Raw genomic sequence first — 23,794 nt, 5'->3', positions numbered from 1 at the left:
TCCATGAGCATGGAACGTTTTTCCATTTCTTTGTGTCTTCCTCAATTTCTTTCATGAATATTCTATAGTTTTCTGAGTACAGATCCTTTGCCTCTTAGGTTAGATTTATTCCTAGGTATCTTATGGTTTTGGGTGCAATTGTAAATGGGATCGACTCCTTAATTTCTCTTTCTTCTGTCTTGTTGTTGGTGTATAGGAATGCAACTGATTTCTGTGCATTGATTGTATATCCTGCCACTTTACTGAATTCCTGTATGAGTTCTAGCAGTTTTGGGGTGGAGTCTTTTGGGTTTTCCACATAAAGTATCAGATGAGTTTTTCAAGTGTAATCATATCACGGTGGACAAAACACAGGTTCAGCTTAGGTTGTATGGCCACTGAGGGCATCTTTGACTTCTTAGTATACTGTTATCATTGCCATGTATCCTTAGAGCCTCAATAATTCCTTATAGTGAGCAAAATTGCAAGCAGTAGAGTCTCACTTCTCATTACCATTTCTAAGTAAAAAATAATGAAATGATTGAAATGTCAAGGAATTTGGTCCAATGGTTATGTTAGCATAAATAATTATATGATTCTAATTGTTCCTTTCCAGTATTCTCTGATCATTTCTAAGCAGATTTTACCAGCTTCTTAAAATCATGAGTTTATCTTTAATGTTTAAAACTGCTTTCTTAAAAAAAAAAAAACCTAGCAGCAGAAGCCAGGAAGAAAATGGAGTACACATTCACTGAGCTGTGAAATGTGAGGATCTATTCAACTCCATTAACTACAAAATATACATCATCCGCTACCATCCTGGACAATGAGTGACTCTATATGGAGCGCTACATGTCCAAATTACTGCAAGATGAACACTTTGGTAAAGGTTAGATGCTACAGATATCAGTTTACATATTTTAGCAGGAAGGTAAGCAGTAACGGGCTTGTGGTCCTACACAGACTTAATTCCCTCCAATTCCAATGAGCAGTATAGGAATTGCAGAAAGTTCTCGGAGAGAATCAACCATAACCTTTATTTTTCAGGGTAAAGGAAGATTGAATTATTTGCATCACTTTTCATTTTAGAAAAGTTGTAAGGCATGTGGGCTTCAGAATGACTTTTATTTATTAAGCACCTATTAAATGCCTCTTATGTAAATTTTATGTGAATAAAGGGAGTGAACGGGACAATAAGTAAATAGGCTTCCCTAGTAGCAAGAAGCTTAAAGTAACATTTTGTCAACAGGAATTTTAGTAATTTTAAAGGAAAATGATCCATATTTGCTTTTATTTTTAAAATACTTTCCTAATTATTGTTATGATATATCTACATTTAGGAAGCCTAAATGGTTAAAAAAGGTTAAAAAGATTAAAAATGACTTTTTTTTTCTAGAGATGGAATTCATTTTGGTTTTGCATCTTTATTGCAAGATGGATATTTTCTGAGTTTTCCCAGGGGAAAAATACTAGACTTGAGTATGTCACCATAATAATCAGCAAAAAGGCTTATATGCCTAATAGGTGACAGTATTAAGGACAGAAATAGGTAAAATGAGTAAATGTCATATCTTTCTTCTCATGGAATTTATTTTATATACACACACATATATGGACAGGTTTATGTGGGTATATATACGAAATCAGGCATTTACACATAGAACAAGGAATAATTCGAAGCAACATAGGCTAAGTAACAAATTAGCAGTTAAAAAAATGGAATTTGAAAAGACCAATGATATTTTCATCATTTATAATAATAAGCTAGTAGTTACTATTGCTCAGCACTGTTCTAAGTGCTTTCCCATGTGTCCCTTGCCCAGGTTCACATGGTCATAAAGTGGAATAGCAGCATCTAATCCCAAGCAGCCAAGCTGCTGAATCCACACTGAATTGTCAAGGTATCGTTTTTCCTCCCAGTAACAGTTTTACCAATGCACAGGCCCGAGTTTCATACGATTGCTTTTGAAATCTCGATATCATACTTTGACTCATATGATCGATTTTAAACAGCTCAGAACTCCATACATTTCATATGGCATCTCTAAAGCAGACACACAATTTATATTTTTGAAAATTCAGTTAGTAAGTGGACATTTTGACTTATCATAGGAAGATGCTTGCCTTATCAAATGATTTGTTGCCACTTTCAAGCAGCAGAATTTATACAATCATTTGAATATTTTAATGCATTCTGTCATTGTTAATTGCAACTAAATCATAGAAATACTAAGACTACATCCTAGTTATAAGAAAAGCTTCATAAAATGAAAATTGATCAGTCAAAATATGAAACCACCAGTACCATGAGTCTTTAGCCTCATTCATATTTTCACTGAATTTGAGCCAGTTGATTTCAATTGTAATAGAAAAGATCAATGTTTATAATCACATATGAAATCCTGGAAATGTTTCATCAAATATGGTTGCCTAAAAGGTTGGCATAATTTAAGGGTTCTATAATGTTAGCTCTCTTGGAAACTTCGTTTCCCCCATCAGTGCATAATACATAGGTTTATTGTTTACCTCACATGTTAGGTTTTCTTGTGCTGATTTTCAGTATATGTTATGTATTTAATTCATAAACTTCCTTTATAATATAATATTTAGTCCTACATGTTAAAAATCTATTTAAGCCTTAGTAATATTTTCACCATTTATCCCAGGTGAAAAAGCAACATATTCTGTTCCACTTTTTTTTTTTTAAATTTATTTATTAGAGAGAGAGAGAGTGAGAGAGAGAGTGCAAGAGGGGGTAGGGTCAGAGGGAGAAGCAGACCCCCCGCCAAGCAGGGAGCCCGATGTGGGACTCGATCCCGGGACTCCGGGACCATGACCCGAGCCGAAGGCAGCCACCCAACCAACTGAGCCACCCAGGCGCCCTCTGTTCCACTTTTTTGACCTTCTCTGAATTGTCTGGCACTGGAGGGGGATCTATAATGTAAGGTATGGTCACTTAGTCACTGGATTTTATTGGTAAGGCTGTCATTTAGTTTAGAGAGAAATAAAGAAGAATGACTCAAAAATAGATATATGGTATGTATGTTACTCATTTTGAAGGAATTTTCCAGTTTGTAATTATGAGCTAATAGACAAATACTGGGACCTCAACTGTGTTTTTATGTAAAAAGACCAAGTCTTTTCAGATGTTTTAGTCAAAGCCTCATAACAATACCTTTTTGACAGCAACAATAATAAAACTCATTTTCATACAAAATGATAGGAAGAAAATATAAGAATGTGAATAGTAGTTAATTGTGGGGTGGTTTTTCTCCTTTTCCACTTTTTCCTATTTTCAAATTTTCCTACAATAATCTGAGATAAATTATACTAAAATTTGTGATTTGGACATTTGATGGGAATTAATTGGGCAGAATCTCCTCTTTTTAACCAACAAACAGATTTTTGTTTTAAAATATTTGTATCTAAATATTTCAGGTGGTAAAGATTTTGTCTTTCCAGTGTTTTGAATTTAAAATGACTATATTGGCTAATAATTTATTTGAAATGAATTTTAGCTAAATGAAAGTGGAAATCACACATTTATTCCATATCCATTTTATTAACACTTTCCACAATGCAGTTCAGCTTTGGAAACAAGTTTATGTGGAATCTTAGTGTAGCATCTGAATAGAAAAATAATGCAGACTGACTGAATTTGATGACTTTCTCTTCACTGATTCTTTGAATTATAATTCCTATGTGTATCAATCAATCTCCTTAATAGCACCAATCATTTTTGTGGGGTCAGGGTTTTGCCATAACATTAGATTAGTAAGGTGTAATAATTTTTCTTTGTTAGTGCAGCATAACTAATTAAGTACTTCCTTTTAATGTTTGATTGAATTTGGTAAAAACCATAGTTCAAACAAATGAAGGTGTGTCAGTGACCTCAAATGGGCCCTGGGTTTAAGGAAATCATTCCATGGAACAACTGAATTAGTTCTTTTCCTTACTCCATTTTATCAAGATATGAAATATCTCAAGCTGGCTTTAAATGATGAAGGTGCATTTGGAAGATGTTTATTAAATTGTGAACTTTCAAACTCTGATGCAAAATTTGAAGGCAAAACAGGATTTTCTTTTTACATATTATATTTATATGATTTATATAAAAATTTTACAGATTTTTCTTTCAAAATGTTATTAAATCAGGACAACTGCTTGTTATGCTTCCATTTATCATAGTGTCACTTTATTTCAGTGTTGTCATGTGAATAATAGGCAATCAGGATTGAAAGTTTTTCAAAATTGCAGTCCTCTCGATGTTACAATTAAATTAATTACAAATCCAGAATAAACAGTTCTTAATCACATAAAACAGTTCTGCCACATTATACACACTTTTGTTATGATGTAAATTGAAAGCCAATGGAATATTTTTTTAAATAAATAAAGCCGCATGTTCACAAAGCTCCAGCTAACCCTTCATTAATAAACACATGCACTGAAAAAAAATGTGCCACAAACATCTGCTCTTGCTAAAAATGACATCTTATTTTTCAATTTTAATATTAACAATTTGACAATCTAAATAGTACTTATTTCCCATTTTTATATGAAGAATCAACAGCTAAACAATTCTTAAGTACTTTATTCATGGGCAAACCAGCTTGACAAAATAGGCTGTTTACAGGAGAGGTTCAAAGAGATAAAGGCAGTCTGGGTATCTTAGTCTCTTTGGGCTGCTATAACAGTTTAACATAGACTGGGTGGTTTATAAGCAACAGAAGCCTGTTGCTCAGAATTCTGAAAGCTGGGAAGTCCAAGATCGAGGAGCGGACAGATTTGGCATCTGGTGAGGTCCAGTTTCCTGGTTCATAGACCTCACATGGCAGAAGGAGCGAGGACGCTTTCTGAGCCCCTTTAATAAGGGCACCAATCTCATTCATGAGGGCTCCACTCACATGACCTAATCAAGTAGGCTGATTATTATAATTATCTGTTTATAGGCATTCCACATACCTTTATCTGTGTTCTGTTTTTTCCTGAGTGTCCATTGCTTTTTTTAATCTTCTGTTTTAGAACAGCTCTTTTGTTTTGATTTATGCAAAAGATAGTATTTATTTATTAAGAACCTATTATGTGACTATACTCTGCCAAACATAAGCCTACATATAATCTTCAAGAATCCTGTACTCTACTAGGAGAGATAGTCAAGGAAACCAACAATTAAAAAGTTTTAAAGATTTTATTTCTTTATTTGAGGGAGAGATAATGAGCCGGGGCGGGGGGTGGAGGGGGCAGTGGGAGGGGGGTAGAGAGAGGAAGAAGCAGACTCCCTGCTGAGCCAGAAGCCTGATGAGGGGGTGGGGGGAAGAGGGGGCTCGATCCCAGGACCTTGAGATCATGACCTGAGTCGAAAGCAGACACTTACTTATCCCCTACCTTTTTGAAATAGGACTGATCCCAAGTTGCTTGGTACCTCATTGGGGTCAGAGAGGGAGGACAAGTAAGGTATGCATATAAATACCATAGATTGTTTAGAAACAAATACCAAATGCAGGTGGGTTGTTTAAAACAATTGTTCAAAGACAGTACAGGCAGGATCAATTCCAACTGAGGTGATTAGGAAATGCTTCAAGGGTGCAAAGCTAAGGAAGAGTTTTTCCTGTGAAGAAAATCTTCATAGCCACTACTTTGAGGCTGTCCAAATATCCTAAATTCATTCTAAATTAAAATTATGCAGTATCTCAAAAAAAGAAATAATTAAAAATGGAATTTATTATCAATGAGGAAAAAAAGAAAAAGTTCTGAAATTTATGAAGGGAATTACTCCATAATGAAATATAAAATTCACAGCACTTCCAAAAAGGCCATTTCTTTTTTTTTTAATTTTTTTTTTATTATGTTATGTTAATCACCATACATTATATCATTAGTTTTTGATGTAGTGTTCCATGATTCATTGTTTGCATATAACACCCAGTGCTCCATGCAGAACGTGCCCTCCTTAATACCCATCACCAGGCTAACCCATCCTCCCACCCCCCTCCTCTCTAGAACCCTCAGTTTGTTTTTGAGAGTCCATAGTCTCTCATGATTCGTCTCCCCCTCCGATTTCCCCCCCTTCATTCTTCCCCTCCTGCTATCTTCTTCTTCTTCTTCTTTTAACATATAAGGTATTATTTGTTTCAGAGGTACAGGTCTGTGATTCAACAGTCTCACAATTCACAGCCAAAAAGGCCATTTCATTTTGCACATTATAAACATTCTCTATTTTACCCCCAAATCACTTTTCCTGTGTTGTTTCCCTGTGTTTCTTTCATTTATTCTTGATTATATTCCCTGTCTCTTTCTGAAAGTTGTCCCAAATGTCATCTCAATGAGCTGCCAAATACCAGGAATTTTGCCATGAAATTCAAAGTGTTTCCATGTTTTATGCAATTGGGAATCTCATTCAGTCAACTACTACATTCGAAGAGACTAGTGACATAGAGAGGAATGATAACTGAGACAGAGTGAAACAGAAAATACAAACAAAAACTCAACCTCATCAGATTTCTTCTACTGACATTGCATTTTGACTAGTACAGACTTCTTTAAAAAAGGGTATAGTTGATTACAAATTAAAGATCACTGTGTGATCTTCTAACATGGTCTTTAAACTTTGGCTAGATGTGATTGCCAAGGAAAAGAACAGTCTTTGACTGAAAAATGTTGTTTTTTAAGCCTTTGAATGAAGTGGTAAATACCACTGACTGATGCTTTTAGCCTAGAAACATCTGTATGGTGGATGTGTTCCGATAGGCAGATTAACAGAAGGAAATGTAAACATATCTTTATTTCAACTACAAAGACCCTTTTGTTTTTCTGGAACCAAAAGTTTATGTAAACTTCTTAAAGTCAATCTGTATTGATCTGGTTCATTGTCAGCAAGAAAAACAAAACAAAACAAAACGGGGACGCCTGGGTGGCTCAGTTGGTTAAGCGTCTGCCTTCGGCCCAGGTCATGATCCCAGGGTCCTGGGATGGAGTCCCACATCGGGCTCCTTGCTCAGCAGGGAACCTGCTTCTCCCTTTCTCTCCCTCTTCTTGTGCTCTCTCTGTCAAATAAATAAAATCTTTAAAAAAAAAAAAACTACCAGCTAAAAACAATCCAGTCTAAATTGGGGGTTGGAAGGAGAGTTATCTAAATTAAAAGTAAATACAAATAAATTAGGTTTTGAAATAACTATAGAAACATTATACAGAGTCATGGAAATCCATTTTGTTCGAAATATTGTACATAACTTAGAAGATTAATAAAAACAGATAAGAGGTCAAATATAATTCTCACAATAAAGATTATAACATTTTATGTAATCCTTCCCACCAAATTATAAATTTAAAAGCTTCAAGGTCATTAGTCAAACATTTTACAACTTGCTGATCACTGGGAGGTTTAAGCTATTAGATGTTTTCCTTCCTCTAACTGATTTCTCTTAGTAAATAACTTCGGTCTGAAAAAGATGATTAAGAGGATATGAACTTAAACATTAAGTTAAATATAAGCAAAGGGCATTATTGTAAATTCCAAAAACTAGTCAATTCTGCTTTATAGTTTTCAAAGGTCTCTAAACATGACTACTGACTGAGTTTCTCAAGATTGTTCTTAAGAAACAAGCAAAACCTCAAAATCTTCCAGCCTTCATCTTAAAAGTGAAATAACAATGTAGTTGATTAGATTGCATCTGAATACTCCCATTCTGGGCCCACTGACATGCAGAGTGTTGACGCAGGAGGATTAATGAAAGCACCAAGAATACCAAAATGGGGAAAGCATTGTAGGATTTGCTTGATTTTTCCTGTAGGATTTTGCAGATCATTGAGATGACATTTGGGACAACAAACTTTCAGAAAGTTATTCTCTGTTACTTCTGAACTCTCCATAAATCCCTTTGCTTCTCAGTATCTCTTTGGTAGTATACACTGAATACATGTGACTATACACTCAAGGATACTGATAAGATTAATTGGGAAGTAGGAGTCTCTATATCTGACACATTGTGTACAAGGCACCCAAAGTATGCACAGTCCAGTTTGAACCCCGGATGAAGTGGACACAAACCTTTATTTAAATTAGTGCCTAGAACCAGATGAATTCATTGTGAAATTTTCTTTCCTTTAACACTAACAAAATTTTCTACCTATGATTGTATACTAACAAAACTTTCCTTGCAGCTTTTTGTCTATTTCTTTTCTGATTCCTACCTTGATGTTCTTTCTTATTCTGGATCCTAAACATCTTTCAAACTCCAGTTCTTGACTAATTTCTCACCTCTACACTCTTCTCTTTGCAATAAATTTGAAAATAGGAAAATGGATACATTCCCAATAAAATATAAATTCTAAATGTTGACCCAAGAATAGAAATTTTAAACATATCAATAATTATGGAGTCTCACTATTTGAAAAGGCAGAGGATCAGATACAGATGTAACTTTAAAGGAGCATACAATTCTTTGGCAGGTACAGAATCTTCTATCCACAGTTCTCATATTCAACAGCAAAAGCTTTTTTTTTTTTTAAGATTTTATTTATTTATTTGACGAGAGAGGGACCACATGCAGAGGGAGTGGGAGAGGGAGAAGCAGGCTTCCTGCTGAGCGGGGAGCCCGATGCGGGGCTTGATCCCAGGACCCTGAGATCATGACCCGAGCCGAAGGCAGACGCTTAACCACTGAGCCACCCAGGCGCCCCAGCAAAAGCTTTTTTAAAAATTCATTTGGTAGGAAAATCTGACCTCTTAAATCTTGTCGCACTTTGTATGAATATTCACACATTTTTTTTGCAGAAATACTAATACGATTACATAGTACTATGCTAGATCCAGCATCTAAAAGCAAAATGTTTAAGTATTACAAAACAAATGCAGGAATATCCTTTTTCTTTAAGTTTTTATTTTAATTCCAGTTAGTTAATACAGTGTTATATTAGTTTCAGGTGTGCAATGTGGTGATTCAACCATTCTATACATCACCTGGGCCTCATCACAAGTCCACACCTTAATCCCCATCACCTATTTCACCAATCCCCCCCAACAACTATCATTGTAAATAATCATTTCTGCCAAGTTGATTTACTCTAGGAATGCAAACATAGCTTAACAATAGAAAGTTTATTAACATGTCATTTAAAAGAGTAAAAAGATTACATTACTAGATGCTGACAAGATGTTTGACAAAATTCAGTTTGCTATAACTGATTTAAAAAAAAACTGAGTTAAGAATTTGAAGAAACATTTCTGTGTAAGTTAAATAGTATTTATCAAAAGAGAAGAATAAGCATCAAATAAAATGAAGAAATGCTACTAGCTTTTTATTTATCTTTAGTAACAAGGCAAGGATGCTTACTGTCACTGGTAGTGTTGTTTTTGAGGTTCAATCAAATGCAGTATGATATACATACTATAGAAGCACCCTGAAAGCAAAAGCATTACCACTATTTATAGATTATATATTTTTAGAAAGTCTTAGCGAATCAACTGAAATGCTTTGAAATAATAATAAAAATTAGTTGAGTGCCTGTCACTGAATCATTTAAACTTGTGCTAGTTCCCTAAACTTTCTTTGCTTCTGTTCTCTCATCTGAAAAATGGGGAAACAAAAATATTTAAATCACTGGCTTATTGTGAGGATTAAATGAGTCAATATGTGTATAGTGCTTAGAATGCCTGGCTCTATGAATATTGTCTGTTGTTCTTATTGTTGCTATTATAATGGTTAACATATAATATATGTTCAAATCAGAATGTATTTCATAGTTGACTGTATGTATGTGTATATATATATGTATATATAGAGAGAGAGAGATGGTTCTCAAATCAGAATCTTCTTCCGATTAGGCCACTGAAACAATACTTGTCCAGGTCACCAGCAATCTATTCTACATATTTAATATTCAAATATTCAATTTTCTATTATCATCTTATTTGACTTCTCAGTAACATTAGACAAAGTTGACTGCTCCTTTTTCCTTTCCTTTTTTCCTTTCCTTTTTCTGGAAACACTCTCTTCGCTTGGCTTTAATCACACTAAACATGTTAATTTCCCTCCTATCTCACTGGTAACTACATATTTACCCATGCTAATGGCCTATTATCCTTTGTCCTGACTCCCAATGTTGGAGTGCTTCAAGACTCAGGAATTAAGTCCTAATATATAGCAATGTACTCTTCCCTAGGTGGGCTCATGAAGAAATCAATTTAAAATAAATTATTGGTGGGGCACAGGGTGGCTCAATCGTTTAAGCATCCAAATCTTGATTTCAGCTCAGGTCATGATCTCAGGGTTGTAAGATGGAGCCCCATGATAGGCTCCATGCTGAGCACAGAGTCTGCTTAAGATTCTCTCTCTCCCTCTCCCTCCCCCTCCCCCTGCTTGCACTCACTCTCTCTAATTAATTAGTTAATTACTGGCCTAGCACTTGTAAACATCTGATACATGTGCATGTATTATTTTCTATTTCTCACCACTTGAATGTAACCTGCACAATAGTAGAAATTTCTCTATCTTATCTACTATTTTATTGCCCAGAACTGTGCCTGATAAAAAGTATGGGTTCAGGGACACCTGGGTGGCTCAGTTAGTTAAGCGTCTGCCTTCCGCTCAAGTCATGATCCCAGGGTCCTGGGATGGAGTCCCGCATCGGGCTCCCTGCTCTGCAGGGAGCCTGCTTCTCCCTCTGCCTCTGCCTCTCTCTGTGTCTCTCATGAATAAATAAATAAAATCTTTAAAAAAAAAGTATGGGTTCAGTAAATATTTGTTGGAATATATTAATGAATGAATAGACATCAGTCATAGTTTGAAATAAAAATAGAGAAATATGCAATTAATAATAACAACAACAAATATATGAAGTACCAAAGAAGAAATTTAACAACGATGGTACAAAACCTCTAAGAAGAAAATTATGAAACTTAGTTAAGAAACAAAAAACTTGAGTGAATGGAGAGACATACTATGCTCTTGAATGGGAAGACTTTCATACTATAAAAGTTAGTGTATGGGGGCGCCTGGGTGGCTCAGTCGGTTGAATGTCCAAATCTAGATTTCAGCTCAGGTCATAATCCCAAGGTCCTGGAATGGAGCCCTCCCTTGGGCTCCCTGCTCAGCGGGGAGTCTGCTTTTCCTTCTCCCTCTGCCCCTCTCCCCAACTTGTGGATGCTCTCTCGCTCTCTCTCTCTTAAATAAATAAATAAGTAAATAAAACCTTTAAACAACAAAAAAATTAATATTATAAATTTTATATATTACTATCATAATTACAACAGGATTTGTTGTTGGTTTGCTTTTTGAACATAACTAAATTGTACAAAAGTTCAAATGGAAGAAAAAATGTATGAAATTTGCCAAGGAAATCTTAGAAAAGAATAATAAGAGGGGGAGTTAATATTTGATTAAGACAACATTCCAATCAGTAGTGAAAAAATGGATTATCTAAAAAATGTGGTTGTGATACCTATTATTCATTAAAAGAAATGGCGCTCTTACTCCTAGATATTCACCTAAGAGAGTGAAAACGTATTTCCACACAAAGCTCTGTATGCAAATATTTCTTACAATATTTTGTTTTTATAGTTGCCAAAAACTGGGGAAATACTCAATGTCCTTCAACTGGTGAATGGATAAACAAATCAGATACTTCTGCACAATGAAAAACTACTCAGCAATTTAAAGGAACAAATTATTGATATACACAAAACAATGTGGACCAGTCTCAAAAGAATTATACTAAGTGAAAGAAACCAGACTCAAAAGGCAATTCAAAAGGCAAGGTATCACCCCATTTGAATGACTTTCTGAAAAAGGTAAAGCTATAGGGACAGATAGCAGATCAGTTGTGTCAAGGGCTGAGAATGTAAGGGAGGGAATTAACCACGAGGATCATGAGGGAACTTTTTGAGATGAGCTAAATATTCTTTTTTTTTTTTTTTTTTTGGTGGTAGTCCTGACATAGTGTACATCTGTCAAACTCATCATACTGTAAATTTTATTGTATATAAATTATATCTCACTAACTTAAGTTGAAAAAAGAAGATAAAGTTAGCTCTCTACCTCAAACCATGAACAGTATAAATTTTACATGTATTACAAATATAAATATAGGTAGGAAGCCCTAATGAGAGAGCCTGACTCAGATAAAACATTTGTTGCTGGCACCTTTCCTGCAAACCAACGGTAAGGTAGAAGTTAGTGTTCACTTGCACCCAACTCCAGAGCAACATTTTCTGGGCTCTGTAGACATCTTTAACAATCTGCAAGCGTAAAAAATGCACCTACACTTTAAGGAAACCTTCAAAACTATTCCACTTAGTGATGGACTCCTGAGAGCCTTAAATGTTGCCTTCTGGCTATGAAATATAATTAATACATGTCCATTATGGAAAATTTGGAAAACACAGAAAAGCCAAAAATAGAATATCAATCACTTATAGTTCAATCATTACATTCTCTCTCTTTTAAAATGTAGAGAGTATAGGGCACCTGGGCGGCTCAGTCAGTTAAGCATCTGCCTTTAGCTCAGGTCATGATCTCAAGGCCCTGGGATTGAACCCTGCATCGGGCTCTCTGCTCAGCGGGGAGCCTGCTTCTCCCTCTGCCTGCAGCTCTCCCTGCTTGTGCTCTCTCTTTTTCTTTCTCTCTCTCTCTCTCTGACAAATAAATAAATAAATAAAATCTTTAAAAAAAATGTAGAGAATAAATAATGAAACTCTTCCTCTCCCCTTGGTCCAAATCCATGCCCTAGAGGTAGCTAGAGACTTTTCTGCTCGTACATACCCTCAGTTATATAGTATAAATGATTTTCTCTGTATCTTTTTTGGTACCTTTTCCTCTGCATTTATTAACATATGCATTCATATAAACATTGACACTGTTTTAGATTGGGCTCTCTGAAGACAGGGTGTTGCAAGCCAAACGTCCTTTGGGGTGAGCTCTTGAGAGATACCTGTCTGAGATACACTCCTGAGGAAGCGAGGGAGGCAGCCGTGTGCAGGGGGACAAGCTGACCAAAACGAAGTTGCAATTAAGGCCTCATCAAACTCATGGGAAAATTCTTGTGCTCCAAGGAAACTTTCAGAGTTGGCTAAAACTGGGGCAAGGGAGAATTTGTATCTTTATATCAGCCAAACCCTGGGAGGACATGCAAACATGGGTGAGGTAGTTTCCAGGTAAGGACAAAACTTGGAACCGTCATCAATTGATAAGCACAGCAAATCATTTACACTTTGTAATCAAGGGAATGGGATTAAAAGAAAGGACAAGGGAGAATATTTTACTTTATTCCCATCTTTATTGTTCTAATGATTAAACCTAGAGGTTTCCATTGTAATTTAAATCACTGAGAAAATATTTTGTGAAACATTGTAGGGAATGACTCCTGTTGACATATAGTAAGAAACGTAGGCACCAATCCCAACCTTTTAATTCCTTTTACCTGCTTTAAAGAGGAACTTTTTAAAAGTTTTGTGTTAAACCATTCAAAAAGTGTAGTCATCATGCTTCCCAAATCACTTTTAATTTTATGCTGGCAGAGAATGTGATCAATAAATTATTGTTGTTTGTGAAACATTTACTTTCATAGTTCTAACATATTTTAACTCCTAGGGTTACTAGAATGCGGGTTGTTTTTTTTTTCACATTATTTGACAGCTGAAATTACACAAATCCTATTCAACTACAAAGCTAAGGGAAGGTTTACTATGTGTGTCATTAGCACCATCCATATAAGGTAACAGAAAATATGAGGTGTGGATTTTTAAAATATGATAAAATGAGAATACTGTTAGATGCATGGGAAGGTGTGACTTCAGGCCTGGCATTTTCTTATTAAAATAAAAGTACCTCTGCTTTAGTTTACTAAAATAATCAGGATTACATGTTTTGAGTTGACATATTTCAAATTATTTTATCAAGTCAAAAATATATACCTTCGTTAAAATATGTTTTAACTATCATATCATTTTAATGCAATATATGGCAAAGATTGCTCTGTAATGGGCTGCTAAACATTTTTATGTTCAAGAATATCATGGTTAGGATGAAGAAACATAATTTATTTGGTTATATTTTTTAGCCCTTACTTAATGCTTTTGCAGCATACTTTTTATGCTTGAATAGAAGACTTTTAGGAAAGTATAAAAGCACATAAAAATTGCCCAAAATATTTAAGATTTAAGCATGAAAGTACAGACACATACACAGAGACCATGTATATGTATATATACTTATGTATACATAAATTTTAATGAGCACATGTTGTTCATAATCATAATACTTATGTATTATCACGCTGGGGCAGCTTGTAATCTTGAGATTGCCTTTTTCCTACTTTGCATTTATACAACTTCTCTCATTCAGAGATATTCTAGGAATACTACACAAAGAATAAGGGCTTGCACAGCCCACCTGCAGCCAGAAAGAGAATGGAGGGTCTTCATTATTTTTTTAAAAGGTACAAACTAATGTTTCCAGGATGTGTTGAATGCCAGCTGAGTTGTATAATTCCTAAGGCATATTATTTTCATTTCTAATCCTATTTATGCCATAGTAGTTATTGTAATTTCATAACTTAATTAAATACATGAAATAATTAAATACAAGTACATAAAAAAAGTTCTTAAAATCAAAATGATGAATGTATTAAACTGGATAAAGACAAATTGCTTTTTACAAAAAGTAATTGCTGTGCATTTAAGTGTGGATGAGACAAATACAAGAAAAAAAAAAGAAGAAGAAGAAGGTAGCGGGAGGGGAAGAATGAAGCGGGGGAAATCGGAAGGGTAGACGAACCATGAGAGACGATGGACTCTGAAAAACAAACTGAGGGTTCTAGAGGGGAGGGGGGTGGGAGGATGGGTTAGCCTGGTTGAGGGTATTGAGGAGGGCACATTCTGCATGGAGCACTGGGTGTTATGCACAAACAATGAATCATGGAACACTTCATCTAAAACTAATGATGTAATGTATGGGGATTAACATAAGAATTAAAAAAAAAACATTAGAAACAAAATCTGTAAGAATCTAGAATAGAAATTTATTTGTACTTCTTTGGACGCTCAGTCGGTCGGTTAAGCGTCTGCCCTCCGCTCAGGTCCTGATCTCAGAGTCCTGAGATCGAGACCCGCATCAGCCTCCCTGCTCAGCGGGGAGTCTGCTTCTCCCTCTGCCTCTGTCTGCTGCTACCCCTGCTTGTGCTCGCTCTCTCTCTCTGTCAAATAAATAAATAAAATCTCTTAAAAAGAAGAAATTTATTTATATTTCTTTACATATGTTTTTGTGCTACTTAAAGATACTGAAACTCAAAATTGTGAAGGATACGGTATAGATTAGAGGAATTTATGCATATATGTCTGTAACTTTAGTCATAATTCTTCTAAAGGATTTTCTTTTAAGTGACCAATTCCTGGCCCAATTTAATTGGGTTTCATAAAATGGCTTCTACTGTAGTCAAATGCTCAGGCATTAGAATCAGACTGTCTGGGTCTCAGTACAAGCTCCAACATTTAATACCTGTGGAGCTTGAGCAAGGTATTTAACCTTTTGAGTCTTAGTATATTCATCTGTTAAAAGAATAATAGTTGGATCAACCTTACAAAGTTGGATAAGAATCAACTGGATCCTCGCTGAGCAAACAGTGAACACAGTGCCCAGAATTAGTAAGTACTTGATAAATGCTAGCTGTTATGTAGTGGGATGTGCAGAAGACTGCAGATCTGTATTCACTACTGTCCAACATTTACATTTTTTCCTCACAACTTTCAGATAGTTTTTTTTCTAAATTAAAGGACTACACGTAAAAAGCAAATTTAATATAATCTTGGTGTTATTAGTATTCAGATTATGGGATGTTGAAGCACCAAGCTTTTAAAATTCAGAGCAGAAAAAATTAAATTAAGAGCAGAAAATACAAAAAGTATAATCTGTGAATAAAGCCTATTCTAAATATGTTCTGCATTTCTGCATCAAAATTCCTAGTTCTGTGAAAAAGTTATAAATATATATCACTGATTGTTTATATGAACTGATGGTAAAATGAAGCTGAAGTTAGGAAAAATTGTAAAATCCACCTTCATTATGACTACCTCTGATGTAAACAAAATCTCAAGGGTTACTGAAGTCACAAAACTATGCCCTGTATCCTTTATTCTTTTTAACTTAAACGTACTTTAATATACAGATGCTTTATGCTTTCAGAAACAATATGAGATGCTAAGCCCTAAGTTATACAGTATGTGATTTATTTCGGAGAACAAGTTTCGAAAAGTATAAGCCATTTTTAGTCACCCAGTGTACCCATTTACAAAATGGTACCTATTTATAAAATGTATTGTTCACTATAACCACCTCCTTTTTTTTTAAAAGTGTGGGATTTCCAATCCAATGTCAAATGTCCATGAGTGATGCCTTTTTCTAGATTGACCAATAATAGTGTTTATGTGATTCAGGTCACAATTCTTGATGCCTGTAGTCTTGTTTTTAGATATAGTCAAGGGAGGATTTTTATACATGTGCATCAAAAGAAAAATTGAGTCCTAGAAATTAGCAGAGTTTCTTGAATTTTAACATAGTCTTTCCATTGTATATTATTTTAAATGATTTTTAACTTTTATAGTAAAAAGAAGTCTGTAATGCCAAAACTGTTATTAAATTTGTGCCTTTTGGGATCCAGAAGACGAATGTCATCTCTCTTGTATTTGGAAATGTAATTTGTTCTTATTAGTCTTTACTCAGTATATGCTAAGGCATTTATTCCAGTTGACATCATCCGGCTGTATGTGATAAGAAACTAGTATATTTCTTATGTCAAATAGATAATCCTAAATTTAGGCTGCCTATGGATTCTTAGGAATAAAGGTCCTAAAGCCAGTTAGCCCATTTAGAAAAATTTCCTGACAGCACTGATTCTAACAGTTTAATACTAAAATGACATAAAAGAATAAATCTTTTATAACAGCTTTGTTAAAAAAAAAAGCCAAATTTACTGTAGCTGATCTGAATTTTTTCACATTGCACAATGTTGATTAAATACTATAAACTTCAATAAATAATGCCTTCCATTTCTGGAATTATATAAAAAAATTATGTTTCTGGAATTTATCAAGCAATTGCAAAAATATAGCATTTTTATCCTCTTTATTCTCTCTTCTCCAAGCACAACAGAGACACAGAAGAAAGATAGTTTGGTAATGAAAAATTATTTTCTCTAAGTAAACATCAAGATTATACAACTCAGTAGATTCATTTTCTTGGCAAAAATTAATAATAACTATGATAATAACCTTGAAAAATAGCATACAACCTTTTTTCCTCTATGTGCTCTATTAAACTGGGAAAATACAAAGATATCCTCATCCATCATTTCTGATTACATTATTTGAAAGGCTGGTTTAAAGAAGGGAAAAATTGAGAAAGGAACTCTGCTTATTATTACTTTAGAAACGGTATAGATTAATCTTTAAACAACTATTCTATAAGACTTTGAGACATAAAGCTATTTCAAAAAATTTTTTAAGCTTAGTTAAGAAATTCTTTTCCAGAAATACCCACTTTGTGAATACATGTACTCCAACCTAAATCACTGTAAACTTCACAAATTGTGCAGGCTGCATTTCCCTCCCATGATGTCACAGAAAGCTTGCTGTACCTCGTCAAATTGGGTTTGGAAACTAGGCTTCAGATCCCGTTACCACTACCATTACCGTATCTTATAGTTGAACAGTGCTTTCTAGTTTTAAAAGTACTATACTTTGAGTGAACATATGCCTCTGTGTGCCAAGACAGTCCTGGTTTACGCCTATTGCCCCAGTATATTCATCAGTACACCCCTCCTTCAGTCTCAAAGTGTCCTAGTTTAGATGATATAATAATATAGCCATCCGAATTTTAACCAGCATTATTTGGCCTTTCTATGAAAGCATTTTTTTTTAAGATTTTATTTATTTATTTATTTGACAGAGAGAGACACAGCTAGAGAGGGAACACAAGCAGGGGGAGTGGGAGAGAGAGAAGCAGGCTCCCAGGACGCTGGGATCATGCCCAGAGCCGAAGGCAGATGCTTAACGACTGAACTACCCAGGCTCCCCTATGAAAGCATTTTTTTAAGGATTTATTTATTCATTTATTGAGAGAGAGAGAGAGAGTGTGTGTGGGGTGGGGGTGGGGTGGGAAGGAAGAGGGAGAGAAGCAGACTCCCAGCTGAGCTGGGAGCCCGTCTCGGGGCTCAATCCCAGGACCCTGAGATCATGACCTGAGCTGAAACCAAGGGTCAGGGACACTTAACCCACTGAGCCACACAGGTGCCCCTATGAAAGCATTCTTATGTAACAGATGAGAAAACTGAAATCTTAAAAGGTGACTCACTCTCAAGTGACTAATTGAACCTAAACGAGGTCTTTAACTCCTTTTCAAGACTCTATTTGCTGCATACGAAGTACACAGAGCCTAGTCCTGGGTTCTTCAGGAACTGCCTGAACTCAGTCAGGGATGCTGCTCTCCTGATGACTTGTAGTGTGTTCAAAATACATTTATTCTTTGTGGAGTATGGATTAGAGAATGTCTTGGGATTCTAATCTGTTCTTAGTTGTTGGTGTGTGTGTGTGTGTGTGATTGGTAGCATTCTTAAGGGCCAAAGGGAATCTGCTAACAGCCCACACTGCCCACACTTCTGATGGGGACCACACCTGAAATAATTCCACATGACCTCCTAATTTCATGGTGCCTCAGGACAGACCCCAGAACTCCTACGCAGCTGCTCCAACCACTGAACTCCTTTAAGTGCCTGATTTCTGGATCCAGCCAATGGGAACTGTATTAATCTTGTCTGTACTTCCAGCTGATGACATGTATTGTCACACCAGAAAAATTTCAAGTACAGAGCAAGGTCACAGAATAGTTTTCTGCACAATTTATCCAGTGAAAGCTTTGTAAGTACAGAATCTTGCCCCCCTCCAAAGAGGAAAAGACAGATTTCTGTCTTAGAAATTTGAGTGTTCACTAACATGGTTTAAACAATTTCAAGATAAAAGCAAATGGTAAGCAATAATTCAATTATTTTGAATTTGCCTAAGATGGCATATTTTTAGAAATTTACTAAATTTTAGCATTGATGTGATTTCATAATTAAAAATTTCAAAAGTAATACCACAGCTTAAAGGAAGAAAGAGTACAAAAACAATTTATTATGAAATAAGTAGATGCGTTTAAAAAGAAAAAAGCATTTAATTACATCTTAGTATATTTGCAGTGATTCATGATGGCTATTTACATCAAATGATTTTTTAAATATTAAATATTAAATCCATTTAAATGCAATAAGTTGTATGGAGGATTTTCATCTTTATTTCAGAGTCATGCTACTTTAAAATTCGTCATTAGAGTTAATAAGAAATTATATTGGAACTACTCTGTCCATTTAAATGAAGCATAAATCAATTATTGAAGCAAGGAATTTTTTCATCATTGTATGATTATTGGAATAAATTTAGTTCTTCAATGCTGCCTAATGATATCTTCAATAACAAAAATTGCATAGAATTAATTTTTACTAGGAATTCTTTAAATGTGCTTATAATGTCTTTTTTTCAGGCAAAAATATTTTAGAAAATTCTCATGCAGTATCTAAATGCTCTAAATGTCAGATTCAGTTATCCTCAATACCCTGGAAACCAAAATTAGATTCGGAATCAATATACTGTACCATCCATTTAACATCTAGTACACCAAACACTAACAACATTTATGAAAGAGTAACAGACTCAAAAAAGTTAAGTTAGTAAAAGCAATCAATATAACAAAGCAGTATTATAGAAAGGGGAATTTCTTCCTCAGATGTGACCTGCAGAAGCTAGTTTGCTTTTGGAAGAACATCCTTTGGAATTTCTTTTGGAATTTACGTGACAGTCTCTTTATAAAGTCAGGCATGAGGTCTGTGGCACCCTGCACTTTGAACTTCTCACCTTTTGTGGAGACTAAAATAGGGAAAAATCTGAAATAATTGTTTGGCTCTCTTGCTGATTGCATCCTGGTATGAGTTTTTAGAATTATATTACTGTTGTTGTTGTTGTTATAAAGTGCATACTATGTGCCAGGAATTTGGGAAGTACTTCATACACATTATTTCATTCAGTCCTCATAATACTCGTCCTCATTTTCCTAATAAGAAAGTAGATACCAAAAGGATGACCTGGCTAAGGTTACACTGCTGGGAGGTGACCGAGTTGGAACCCCCACGCAGTCTAATGGCAAAGACCGTCCCACTAACTCTGTACAAGTGTGCCTTAGTGTGATCTGCAACATTCCCAGGGACTCAAGAGTCTTTGAGTCAATAAGAAAATAAAATGAAGTGATGATATTTGTCATTACCCCCACCACACACACACACTCTTCAGATTAATCAATAGAAGTGTTACCCTAAAACGTTTTGAACGTCAATCTACACATATAGATTTAAAAATACACAGAGACAAAAAATGATAGTTTATCAAATGTCTTCACATGCTCTGTGACCTCTAGGACAGGCAATGCCAGATAATACAAACATTGCTGGTAGAGCTGACCATCAGAAGGTGACATGTTTACTTCAGTGACTAACCCACTGCACTTCAGGCAGATCTGTATTCCGTCCCTCTGAGATTGAAGTAATCCCAACCAATGTTGTTGATACCTTGATATAGCTAATCACTTCTGAAGCAAGGTACTGAGAATCACTGATAAGCTTATGTTTGAAAATGATAGAGAAAGAGAGAGACACGGGGAGGAGGTGGGTAGATGGATAGATGGATGGACATTAGATAGATAGATAGGTAGATAGATAGATAGATAGTCAAAAGTTCATAAACAGTCGATGTAAAACCAATGAAATACTGAAGTTGTGATTAGTAAAGGCTTATTATTATTATTATTATTGCAAAACTGGAGCACTCGAACCAAAATATGGAAGGAGGCCCAGGGGTATATTGTTACAAAGCCACTCATAGCGAGGAACCAATAACTGCATATTCTTTACAGTAATTGGTCATTATATCAAAATTTTCTTAAATGATAGCGAATTCATCAGTGGTTACCTCATATCAACCTTGGGAAACAGCTTAAGTTTTGCTTATGATTTTCAGAAGCATAAGCAAGAAATGACTCAGGTGAAGTTAGTCTTGCAAAATAAGCTAAATCAAGCTTTGTTTGTATGATTAAACTGGTTTTGTTTGTTCAATGAATTTTCAAGGGTGGTCTCCATTTCTTCTGAATTTAACGATAGTTCAATTGATCAACTGATTGATCAATAGATAGATGATAGTTTAATTTACTACTTAAAAATACAACTTTCATGCAGATATGCTTTCTTGAATGTGAGAAAACGGGTGGAGTTACACCTAAGCTTTGGGGAATTTGCTTACTGGGAGTACATCACTAATATTTAGGTTGTCTTATGTGTGTTTTGTGCTTCAGGAGAAAGGTTTACCACAGCTGCTCAAAGAAAATAGACCCAGAATAAGAAATTTTCCATTTGGATTTGGGGAACCAGCAAATTCACTGAAGTATGATCAAGAACAAACCAATCAAAATAAGGGATGAAGGTAGGACATATTATATGTATATTTATTCATTATCTTATTCATTATGTTATAGTCTAGAGATGTCATGATTTAGATTTCAAATTACTCCTTTATTGACTTCTACCTGGAAAGATTAAGAAATTCAATTTATGAATACATGATAATCTATATGAATATATTTATAGTGATGGAAATAAGTCTGGATAACCTCAGAGAATTGTGTATATAATATAGGATTAAATTAATCTTTTTTTCCTTATTTTGCTAACAACTGTTAGGTACATGATTACACATTCACTAACAAAATTCTATAGAGATGTGTTTAAATATAGTAGCGCTTAATGACTATTTTTTAGCTGTATCACACATTACTCAGTTCTCAATGTGTTACATGAACAAAAATGAATTTTAAAATGAAGCTAAGAGGGTGCCTGGGTGGCTCAGTTGGTTAAGCGACTGCCTTCGGCTCAGGTCATGATCCTGGAGTCCCGGGATTGAGTCCCGCATCAGGCTCCCTGTTTAGCAGGGAGTCTGCTTCTCCCTCTGGCCCTCCCCCCTCTCATGTGCTCTCTCTCTCTTTCTCTCATTCTCTCTCTCAAATAAATAAATAAAATCTTTAAAAATAATAATAATAAATAAATAAATAAATAAATAAAATGAAGCTAAGAGGACACAAAAATACTAATGTAAACATTTGTTGCCATACTCATTTTTCCACTTTGAATCTGGCAAAGCAAGCCAATCCCAGTATCCTGAGACAAGAAATTAGACATCTGGACACTGAGGCAGCATCAGAAGGTCTGAATCAAACCAAGCCTGGCTCAGCCACTCATTAGCTGGGTGGCCTTTAGCAATACTCTTGATTTTTCTGGGTCTCAGATTTATCATCTGTGCAACAAAGGGGTTTAACAAATATACTTGCAGTTCTAAAATGATCCATAAGGACTTTAAATTTTAATTGAATATTGAAAAACTATTCAGGAAATATTTGAACTATTATTTCTAAAACTATATTTGGTAGTTTCCTTCTCTTCCATTTTTTCACCTGAGACCAAATTCTTTCCTCTTGATGAAGACCACAGAAAACACTATATTGAATAATGTGGGTGTATTTATGCAACACAAGTAATTCAGCAAAGGAAGTCATCATCATCATGAGCATTGCATAGAGAAAAAAACTGTGCCTTGGCACCATTGGCATTCCTGGCATGAAGCAGTTTTGTAGATACAGGATGAGAATTAAGATTTTAGTGCCTTCCCCCATTTAAGCCCTATGAAAACATGCTATCTTTCCGCTGGTTATTCATGTCTGTCTCGCTTACTAGATCATGAACCCTGGAAGGCTCATTTTTGTTTCATCTGACATTTATATCAGTGCCTGAGGCATCATAATTATTATGACTACAGCTTGTTGAACTTGGATATTGTTTGCAATATAAGGAAATATCAGCAGTGACCTGTGATCTGCAGACCTCTCCTGTCTTAAGTTCAATGCTGCTCAGCAGTTGTGTACTGATGACTTTGGGTGGGCAATAAGGCGGCCAGTAGGGAAAATGGTGGAGGAGGAAGCTCAAAATTGGAAAGTGTTGTGCTCTTATAATCTCTCATAGTGACTAACCTCTTTCCTTAATTCACTGAGTTGGCAAGTATCTTATGGCAAGTGGCCGTTAAGTCAAACTTCTACCAATACAGGAGTCCCTTCTCTTGTTTTCCTGACAATTTCTTTTCAACAAAGAGAGTGTAATACCTCAAGTGGCAACAAATTGTTAAAGTTCTTTGGGTTTTTCAGAAGTTTCTCCTTACTTGCTGTCCTGGTTCTGCTGTCTACACTTTGTTTTTTCTGCGTGCCATTGTCTGTATGAAATGGATAATGAACATTGATTGGCTTCTATCCCAGGCTGTGGGAACCCTGCAAGTTTTGGGTAGAGCATTAGGAATGGTGGGAGATGGGGGAGTAGAGCTATTGGGAATTTATAAATGTATATATCACCAACATTAAAAGGCAGATTTTTAAAATTCATTATGATATAGTAGAATAACTATGAATACTGATTCAGAAGCCCTTCATTAAGAATTGTCATCTCCTGGATAAAGAAGATGTGGTATATATATACAATGGAATATTATGCAGCCATCAAAAGGAATGAGATCTTGCCATTTGCAACGACGTGGATGGAACTGGAGGGTATTATGTTGAGTGAAATAAGTCAAACAGAGAAAGACATGTATCATATGATCTCATTGATATGAGGAATTCTTAATCGCAGGAAACAAACTGAGTGT

The 23,794-nt window shown here is 35.2% G+C and overlaps 1 long non-coding RNA gene across 4 annotated transcripts in view; it reads left to right on the top strand.

The window, feature by feature from the left end:
- The window catches only part of LOC145723279 (uncharacterized), a 363,052-nt gene that overhangs the window by 142,141 nt on the left and 197,117 nt on the right, over positions 1-23,794 (top strand). For all 4 annotated transcript variants that reach the window (XR_014148208.1, XR_014148207.1, XR_014148205.1 and 1 more), the window contains exon 2: positions 21,405-21,532. This is a non-coding gene — a long non-coding RNA (uncharacterized LOC145723279). The remainder of the gene's footprint in view (positions 1-21,404; positions 21,533-23,794) is intronic.

The sequence above is a fragment of the Leptonychotes weddellii genome, chromosome 9, assembly GCF_054177405.1.
Source record: "Leptonychotes weddellii isolate Sample4059 chromosome 9, ASM5417740v2, whole genome shotgun sequence".
In the NCBI taxonomy this organism is placed as follows: Eukaryota; Metazoa; Chordata; class Mammalia; order Carnivora; family Phocidae; genus Leptonychotes; species Leptonychotes weddellii.
Note: the sequence above shows the minus strand (reverse complement) of the source record. Positions and strands in the feature narration are given on the sequence as shown.